The sequence below is a fragment of the Taudactylus pleione genome, unplaced genomic scaffold (assembly GCF_031769625.1).
Source record: "Taudactylus pleione unplaced genomic scaffold, aTauple2 ptg000316l, whole genome shotgun sequence".
Lineage (NCBI taxonomy): Eukaryota > Metazoa > Chordata > Amphibia > Anura > Myobatrachidae > Taudactylus > Taudactylus pleione.
Window position 1 is genome coordinate 1,656,548 of NW_028284717.1, and position 10,990 is coordinate 1,667,537.

Below are 10,990 nucleotides of genomic sequence, written 5' to 3' on the forward strand. Positions count from 1 at the left end.
TTTTCAATCACATCACCACCTAGACCATTCTCAATATATAAACACAGAAAAAAGAAAAAGAAAACTAATTATATGTTTCTGTGTTTGATTTGGCAATTACATTCAGTGTACCACTTGGATAGTTTGCTTATTACAGATGAGATAGGAGCGGAACCTCCTGACCGTTCTACAGAGATAAGACAGAAATTATTTGGTCTCCAATAGTACAGAACATGGGAAATCAGACAGTCTTATCACCATTCAATCAAGGTAAGTTAAAAATACAATACATGAGATTATTAATCAGTGTCTTGCATTCGATGAATTATATTATTTGTATTTTTATTAAAAGGAATATATAACTGAAATTTTCTTTTCATACCATGTTGGAATTTTGTTTGCGCCTCAGTTATCTTTGCTTTTTTTTTCTCCTGGTATCTTCTTTGTTCTATCACTAATAAAACAAAGCAACCTGAAGCTGTTACAAAGGGATGGAAAGACTTGCTTGTAGATATCACCGTATTCCTTTTGAAAATGTAGCCTAACATATCTACACTACTTTTTAATAATTTACACATTTGAAAGTGTAAAGTTGGGGACACATTAGCCGATGTGTACCCACCGCGATATCGCCGGTGCTGGAACCCGGCAAGCGGCAATTGCACACACACTTGCCGATGCCAGGTCCGACATGCATGTCTGCAACATGACATCGTTGGGTATACACTAGGCGATGTACACGATATGTCAATCCCATCCGCGGGATTGGACTACATATCATCTAGTGTGTACCTACCTTTACTTTCTTTATAAAAGGAGACCATGAAATCATTAAAGTGCGATGTCTACAATTTATGTTATGTTTAAATGGTTTGACAGAGGTACAATAATTTCATAAATCAACTTATTAATGGAGCCCGACAATTAAATTACTTATGAGTAAGAATCAACAATTATCATATGGCAGCACAGTTAGCAATTCCTGAGTGATGTCTGACCTGCCTTAACTGTGCGTATGGGTCTGATGTTACTCGATGTTATCCATTACTGGGATCATGGATTTGATTTCACCTGGAGATGTGTGTGGAGATTATTTGTTCTCCTCAAGTTTGCGTGGGTTTCCTCCTGTTGCTCTGATTTCCTCCCACAATCCAAAAATATACTGGTAGGTTTAATGACTTCTGACCAAAAATGAACATAATTGGTATTTGTGTGTGTGTGTACATGACCAAATATACTGTGCAAAGCTCTGCAGAATATGTATGCGCTATGTAAATAACTGTTGATAATAATGTAAAAGTTGTATTTAAATAGTGAAGTTGAAAAAAAGTCCATCAGCTTAAATCTTGTATACTGTATAATCTATGGAGGTGATTAATTCTGCTGGAAGCGCAAATTCACACCTTCAAAATCACATACATCGTAACTAATTTTCACATACAGTAGCGTCATTTGCGATGATGTAACACATTAATTCTACAGGGTGCACCTTAGAGAAGTGCATGAAAGATTGGTAAAGTCACCCTGAACCCCTTCAAAATGGCATATAACATAGCAGAACAGTATTTGAAAACAGCTAGGGCTATAAGCAAAGTATTGGATGTACTTAAAAAAAAATTAAATGTCAGAGCCAGCAAGTGTTTTTCAGCTTGTTAAATAATTAAAAATGATGGAAAATACACTATTATCTCCCATCTGCAAGGTGAAAACACACTTTCCCATCATTACAACACCTCACTTTACATGTCCTGAAAATCACCTGAGGTGTACCAGAGGTTCTGCACTGTGGGCCTGATTCAGAAGCTCTGAGTCAGGTTGTTTTTTTTTTTTTCGGTTCGGCCTCCAGGCCGTTCGCAAAGCTGTGGGTGACCTCCCACAGCTAGTGCGAGCGGCCTGGCGATGGTCGCGATAATCTCAGCTCCCGCAAGCCCAAGTGGACTTCCTGCTCTAATAGAGCAGGAAGTCCACTACTGACATCACGAGTGATGTCAGTAAGGCCGCCCACAAACAGCAGGCGTTCCTAAGGGAATGCCTGAGTTTGTGCAGCCACCCCCCCATCCCGCCTATAAAACGGGGTGAGCTGTCAATCAACATCGACAACCGCCCCGTCTTGTAGTGAACCCCGAGGTGATGGAGCTGCCGTCGCTCGCTGGGGCTCGCGCATGCGTACGCCGGAGGCGGTGTATGCGCAGTGGGGGAAAATCGACCTGCTTGCGAGCGGGTCTGAATCAGGCCCAGTGTCCCAACATTTTTTCATAAAATAAGAACTAAGAAATAAGAGCTGAGCCCGTAGTGCTATAGGAATCAATATGTCATATATATACTGTATATATATATATATATATATATATATATATATATATATATATATATTGTGAGTGTATATGCACTACGGAGTGGCACAGTTTTGGTTTTAATTCATCGTCATATTTTGGTTTTATCAAAACCACCCTCAATTGTTTTGGTTTTCTTTAAAATTTGATAAAACAGCTAAAATCATGCAATTTGGACCTGTTTTTGATCCTACAGTGTTATTAAACATAAAAAAGCATTAATTTCCAGTTATTTCCAGTCAATGTTGACCACCTCACAGCTCACAATATTGTTTTCACCCATATTGGCCAAAGGCAGCAGCTAAGTGAAACAGCAATGGCACAAATATATGACAGTTTCAATAAAAGAATATAGCAAATATAGTGGCACAGCAGTGGAAGACAGGATGGCAGTTTAACAAACTATTCAATCCTTTTCATTAATCAAATACAAATATCCTAAAAATAAAGGCCTAGTGAAAAATATTATTACCAACACACTTATCCAAATAGCAAATCACAGGCCTCAGGTTAGTAGAGGCTAGTAGAAAAATAGATCACTATCAAACTTACTCCAAACAGCAAATCACTGCCTCAATGCCAGTACAGGTGATTTTATGTGGAGTATTTAGTGGAGGATAAAACTTTATCTATTTACTATATGGAAGGTAAATCATAAACATGGAACAAACTGTTAAAAACCAAGCTTTCATATGTGAATTTTCAAATGCAAACTGATTTCAAACAGCAAATCACAGGCCTCAGGCTATTGCTGCTGGAGTAAAGGCTAGTAGAAAACTAGATCACCATTAAACTTGCTCCAAACAGCAAATCATAGGCCTGAGGCCAGTATAGGCGATTGGAGTTGGAGTTTTTAGTAGAAGGTAAAGCATTGATTACTGCAAAGGAAAATCAAATTAGAAACATGAACAAGCTAATAAAAAACAAGCTTCCAAATGTCAGTTTTTAAATGCAAAAATCCAAACATCAAATCACAGGCATCAGACCAATACGGGTGTTTCAAGCCAGAGTAATAGCCTTGTAGAAAAGATAACAAACTTTTCCAACCAGCAAATCATTGACCTCAGGCCAATACAGGTAAAAGGAGATGGAGTAATAGGCTAATAGTCTTTGCACTAATACAGCAAGGTGGGCAAAGCCCTCAGTGAAAAGTTGTGAAAGACAGAATTATCATTGGCCCCCCCACTCAAAAAAAGACATGCTCAGTTTAACAAACCAAACACTTCAGTGACAGGGACTGCCACTTTTGTGGCTGAAGTGCTTGGTTTGTTTGGGCCCCCACAAAAGAAAAGATTTTGGTGATTTGGATAAACCAAGCTATCAATGAGCTTAAGGATACAGGGGGTCATTCAGACCCGGTCATTAGCGCCGATGCGCTCGGACCAGGTCGATGGCCCCCCATAGAGCATGCGCACGACGGCGCCGGCGCCATCGTGCGCATGCGTGAGACCCACTACAACCGACAGCGCCGGTCGTAGTGGGTCTCGATCCAAAGGGGGCGAGCTGTCGATGTTGATTGACAGCTCACCCCATTTGGAAGGCGGGCCGGGGGGGTGGCAGCCCAAACGGAGGCATTCCCATGGGAACGCCTACCGTTTGGGGGCGGCCCCACTGACATCACTAGTGATGTCAGTGGAGAGCTTCCGGCTCAGACAGAGCCAGAAGCTCTCCGGGGCTTACGACAAGGGAGACCCTACCCTAGGGTCTCGTCGTAAGCCCCGATGGTCGTGATGGTCTCTGACCATCGCGACCATCACCGGAGCAGTCATTAGAGCTGTGGGTGTTAACCCACAGCCTAACGACCACAACAGAGGCGGGCGGTCAGGATGCAAGTGGCCGCCCAGTTTCTGAGCGACCGCTTGCATCCTCCGACCGCCTCTGAATGAGGCCCACAGTGTTTATCATTCTCAAAATTAAAGATGTCATCATCCTAATCATCACTGTTGTTAAAATCATCATCACACAATATTAGCTCATCCCCACTGGAATCCCCTGTTATAGTCTCTGTTTGTAATTGGTGGCAAAGGTGTTCCTCTTTGAACGTGCAGTTAATTTTGATGAACAGCACTTTTCACCTTTTTTGGAAGTAGCCTCCTATACTAATCGTTCTCAAGGTTCCCTTCTGTTTAAAATACTCTTTCTGAGTACACACTGGAGTGTGGGCAGCTACAGTAAATCATAGCTGGTTTGTACCAGGGGCTCCAAATTTCCTATTTTTCTTCCCAGTGTGAGTTGCTAATTTATACATTATCATTAAAGTAATCATCCTCCATTCTATTGATGCATACTGAATCATGGGAGAGGTGTAAATTCATGTAATCATTTCTTTCAAGACTGACCATATGTCATAATGTTTCACTCTGGTGCGCTAAGTTGACTCATTACCATCAGTGGGTCTCATGGTCAGTTTGTTTTACTGACAGTAGCATTTGCAAGATAAACTGAAGCATATGCCATTTAAGCTGACAACTTGCTTGAAAGGAGCTCTTTGCATTTCTTAAGATCTGTGTCAGTTAGACTACATATGACGTAAATCTAGGATCAAGCATGAGTGCCAAAATGTAGTAATCCTATTTCAAGATGTTGTCTAGCTGTTTTTTCAGTAATTTATTCAAGAGTATGACCTGATTCATACTGGCAGTGCCTGAATTCACTTCATAGGTTACAATTTCATATGGTTTGAGTAGCTTCATAAAACCGAGAGTGAGCTGCAGTAAGTTAACCTGACCCCCGCTCCCTACCTTATGGCTTGACCCCCGCTCCCTACCTTATGGCTTGATTTGATGGCTTGTTGCTGTTCCTCCAGTCACTGAAGCATATAAAATGTGGAATTCCACCTTGTCAGTACCTCGCGATTCAGTTGGTGGCTTGGCAAATTTAACTTTTCTACATGCAGTTGCTGAATGCCAAACATGCCCAGAAATTGTATAGGCTACAGCCGGCATCTCCTGTATAAAATATAATTTTTAAAAGAAATTCTGAAGCACCAAGTTTGATGTGTGCGCAAAACATGGTACGTGTTGGAATTCACCCAGTTGTAATGCTAGCAAACTGGTACTTGAGTTATTGGAAATGCCAAATCCTGAGGGGAGGCTTAGCAGGGTAAGCCATTTTGTTATCACAACCCTGAGGTTTTACAACAGATTGACACTGTTTCTTAGTGAAACTGGTGAAACAGAGAGTAGCCTGCTGGTGGATGAGATGGTGTTGTGTGTTAGATATTTTGCTGAATGCAATACATCCCCTCAGTGAGTTGTCACAGTCATATAACATGTCATTTGACAAGTACCGCTTGTACACATATCTGTAGTTAAGTGGATAGTCGGTACAATAGTATTTTCTAAGCAAAATAAAACTTTCTTTTTTAACGTCCCATTACCGGTGAGGAATTGCTGTTCTGGTAAAATAGAATAGAGATGGAATTTGGTAGTGTGGACAGCTGACCTTAGCGATTCAACTAAAACCAGATGCATTGATGGCAGAAATTGGACACAGATCATAGCCGTCATGGCTTCAGTGATCTGCTATGCGACAGAATGGAGGATGTCATATTTGGTTCCTCTTGCAAAGGATTGTTTCACAGACAATTGATGATTGAAACTACTAGGCTTCTTGGCCCCCTTCTGAGATGAAGATTCACCCACAGCAGCAGCAGGCCAAGCATGCAAGGATTCTTCTTGGGAATCATGGATTGCATTAGGGCAGTCAGTTAGTCTTTGCAAATTGGAGGCAGGAGGATTACCTCTGATCGATAGTGAGAAGGTTAACGATAAAGGTGTTGGCAGTTGAGTTTGTATGTGCTAGTATCTATCCGTGCTGCTGGCAGCTGATGATGCTGGACTGCTTGTAATTATATATAATTTTCCACATTTTGATAAACCACTTGAATGAATTTGCTGCAAATGATGTAACAGGAAAGAGGTACCTAGATGTCTAACATCCCTACTTCTACTTACTTTGAGATAACAGATGCCTTGACAAATGTTGTCAGGGTTTAGGTAAAAATGTTTCCATACAAGAGAGGTGGCTTTTTTGGTCTTATGCCCAGGCATGGCAATGGACTTATCTTATCACGGGCAAAAACTGCTGCCAGTGGTGGCTGATTTACTTTGACATAAAACAACATCCTCCTTACTTTAATCAACTTATGCTTGTCCAACATATTCATCATCAAAATCCTCATTAAAGTCAGATACACAATTATCCTCCTCACATATACAACTTCCACAGTAGCATCCTTATTTTCTAGTAAATTTACTAAAGCGAGAGTTTTTAGAAGTGGAGATGTTGCCCATAGCAACCAATCAGATTCTACTTAACATTCAAATACACATTCTAGAAAATAATAACTAGAATCTTATTGGTTGCTATGGGCAACATCTCCACTTCTAAAAACTCTCACTTTAGAAAATTTGCCCTTTAGAGTCTCCTCAGGAATCTGTGAAGATTGTGAAAATACAATTTGTTCTTATGCCTTAGTGTTCTTTTTTGCACTGATTTGCCTGTTTTAGAGGTGCCACATATATACACTCAGAACGAGAAGGTGGTGTATGGAAGGTTACAGAAGATACCTGACTGTGTTTGGCCCTGGCTTTCACAATAGCATTCTAGTGCATACATTTTAAAGAGTAGCAGCAGAACCACAACTAGCAAATAAAAGCCATCGACTGAGCCTTTCCTTGCCACTGGGTGTGATGTATGGCATGTTGAAAACTTTATGTTTTTAGGCAGTAACTGTTTTATTCATAGGTAGAGGTGATGTATTCTTAAAGATTGTCAAACATTGTTTAGGTTTGGATTACCCTTGCTTGCACTTTCTTCTTACCTCTTATCCCTTTTTAAAAGTAGATGTTAAAGAAGTACTATAACTGCCAGCACTAGTACTAAGTACTAAGTTGCTCCTGCGACTCTTTAGAATGATTCATGATTGATTTACACCAGGACAGGAGAAAGGCTACTGTGCTTGAAATTGTAACTGCCACCACCCCATGTGAATGTACAATGAGATAGGGAAATTACAAACCATGCATTTATATTAAAAGACGAGTTTTTTTTTAACCAGAAAAAAAATGTATTTTCATTTTTTATTATTTTGGGATGCAACTGCAGGGATCACAACACCCACTAAGTACAACATTTGATTGCTTCCTGGCAGATATCCACTGCCCCTCAAACACACACAGTCTTCCCTATGGAAATATAAACTTGTATTATAAAGTTTAATTAAGAGGCTTGAGAACTTAACAAAAAAATGGCTTCTTTCAACTTGTATTATTTTGGAGTGCAGCTGACGGGGCCAAAACACCCAGTAATTACAGTAATATACACAGCTCCTTAAACACAAAACATCTTCATTTGAAATATATATTATAAAGTTTAATTAATGACTAGAGATTTTTTTAAAACAGTTTTAAGTACAGCTCATTTCAAACAAACATACACAGGAGGTGCCTGTATTGCAGATTGATTGCTAGGGGTATACAGTATTTACTAAAGTGCAGGTTTTTAAAAGTGGAAATGTTGCCCATAGCAACCAACCAGATTCTACTTAACATTTATCTAGCACCCTCTAGAAGATAATAGCTAGAATCTAATTGGTTGCTATGGGCAACATCTCCTCTTCTAAAAAACAGCACTTTAGTAAATAATATACCCCATAGTGTCTGACCCATAAGGTGCCCAACCACTTGCCGATAATACTGAGCGATTGCACGAATACAACATCGTAATCGTGCAATCGCTCAGTTATCGGCTGCAAATCGGGCATTTAAATGTCTAAAACGACCAGCGAGGCACGCGCCCGCTGGTCGTTTCCGACATCTATCATCGGCCGAACATGATGGTCAACCTGACGACCGTCGTCAGGTTGCCCATCTTCGGGGATGATTGATGTGCATACACTGAACGTCTGCACTTCACCCCTAGGGAGACGACAGCATGATTACGATGTCGTAATCTTGCCGTCGTCCCCGCATCTACAAGTGGATGGGCACCTTTACATACACACAGATGAAAGATGTCTCCTTATCCACCCTTTCCACACACTCCAACCACCTACAATTCTCTCAAATGGAGACTATTGCAGCAAAGCTACAGCCTATAACCTTCTCCATGAACTCTCCTATCTACAGTAAAATGGCACCTGAAATCACCAGGCAGGGGGGGACTTATATGCCATCCAAAACATGCAAGATCCAAGATTTCTGGGAAAATTATGCTGTACCTCATATTGAAAAACGAATTTGGCAGGAAGAACCGAGCCATGACTCGGTTCAACTCTGTACCCCAATATACGGTACTGTTGGATTTATCAAAATCCGGACCACTCATTTCTAGTATGTACACATGGTATAAAGTCTTGGGCAAAATGCATAATGATATACAAAATGTCCATACCCTCTTTAGGCCCCTCCCACTGCAACGGCTATAGTTCCACCTCTTTATAATATTTCTTTTTTTCACTTCAAGTACAATAGTTTTACCTATATGAAAGCTGAGGACCTAATAATGTGCCCTTTCCAGGCTTTTTTTTTAGCAACTATTTTTTACACTTTTGAACGCATCGCGCTAACCGTGACAAAAAAAATGACACATGTCTGAATATTTCTAATCTCAAGTAATACTTGAGAAATGTATCTCTATTAATAATGCAAACATTTCAATTACATTTAAATTAAATTATATAAATGATAGCTGGCATATTAATCAGTGATGATTGCAATTAAAGCAATGACAGCAGTGAAGATTTTGATTGAATTTTCAATCTGGGTTCAGTCACTGTACATCACGCTTTCAATATATTAAGGGTTCACACTGGATATTATTTAGTGGACAGTATCACTCAATTCTCCATAGGGTGGAGAGAGACATATTCTCAAATTTAGATTCTCAGAATGACTGACATAATTTATGCTACTGCAATTTATAGCATAAAGAGCATTATTATTATTATTAACATTTACTTATATATCGCCAGCATATTCTATTGTGCTTGACAATTGGGAACAAAACAATAATGGAACAGTCAGGGCCGTGGAGCGCTCTATTGGGCCCAAATACATGCCCCTCCCCCCAAAAAAACTCCTGTGTCAACTAGCCAATGGCAGTCTGGGGGGCGGGCAAATTCACGAGGGAGGCCGCTGATTGCTCTGTCCCGATGGATGCGGCTGTGATAGACGCAGCTGATCCCAGGTGAGCTTACCATTCTCAAAGACTCCCGGCAATATTAATGAAGTGTTTGCAGGTACAGTTAGTGTTTTTGTGTAATGCGGCTCCCCTCTGGTAGTTTTGTTCTGCACTGCAGCCCTGGCATTGCAACTGCCGCTGGTAATAGCAAACAAAGAGGTACAGTAAGAAGACCCTGCTCACAAGCTCATAATCTATAATGGGCCTGATTTGGAGTAGCACGTAAAGCTCCCTTGTTCAGAAATAAATGTGTATTTCTCATTGTATTCAGAGTCAGACGCAGGGCCGGTTCTACCATTACGCATGGTACGCAGCTGAGTAGGGCGCCACATAGTGGAGGGCGCCTCAGCTGCAACCATGCGGGCCGCGGGCAGACTGTGTCTCTGTGACACAGCTGCACTGCGCGTGTAGGTGCTGACCGGATGGAGTTCGGTCAGCACTACACAGTGACAAACACAGAGGCGCCGGCAGCTGTGTGTTTGTTTTGATTAGTAGCCAATGAGAGTCAGTCGGACTCTCATTGGCTACTGCGCCCACTGCCGGAGCCGGGCTGGAGCTTTCTGGCTCCCGCAGTGGGTAATGGGAGAGACGGACTGAGGAGCGGATGGCGGCCGGAGCGGGAGCGGGGTTTCTTGTTAGTGTTTTTATTTTTATTACATGTGTGTCTACTTGAGGGGGGGTGGTACTGGGGCACTGCATAGGGGGGGAACCTCCACTGGGGGCACAACAAGGGGGGGACTACTACAAAGAGAGGACTACTAAAAGGGGGTGGCTACTACTGGGGCACTGCATAGGGGGGGAACCTCCACTGGGGGCACAACAAGGGGGAGACTATTACTAGGGGCACTACAAATGGGCACCACTACAAGGGTGGGGACTACCACTGGGGGCACTGCAAGGGGGGGGACTACCACTGAGGGCATCACATTGAGGGACCACTACTGGGGGCACTATATAAAGGGCAATACTGGGGCACTGCATAGGGGGGAACCTCCACTGGGGGCACAGCAAGAGGGGGACTACTACAGGGGGGTGGCTACTACTGGGGCACTGCATAGGGGGGAGCCTCCACTGGGGGCACAACAAGAGGGGGACTACTGCTAGGGGCACTACAAGGGGGGGACCACTACAAGGTGGGGGCTACCACTGGGGGCACTACAAGGGGGTGGCCACTACTGGATAGGGGGGAGAACCTCCACTGGGGGCACAACAAGGGGGGGACGATTCAAAGGGGGGCTACTACTAGGGGCACTACAAGGGGGGACCACTACAAGGGTGGGGACTACCACTGGGGGCACTTTATGGGGGGGACTACCATTGGGGGCACTGCATCGAGGGACCAATTCTGGGGGCACTATATAAACGGCAATACTGGGGCACAACAAGGGGGGGACTACTACAAGAGGGTGGCTACTACTGGGGCACTGCATGGGGGGGAGCCTCCACTGGTGGCACAACAAGGGAGGGACTACTACTAGGGGTACTACAAGGGG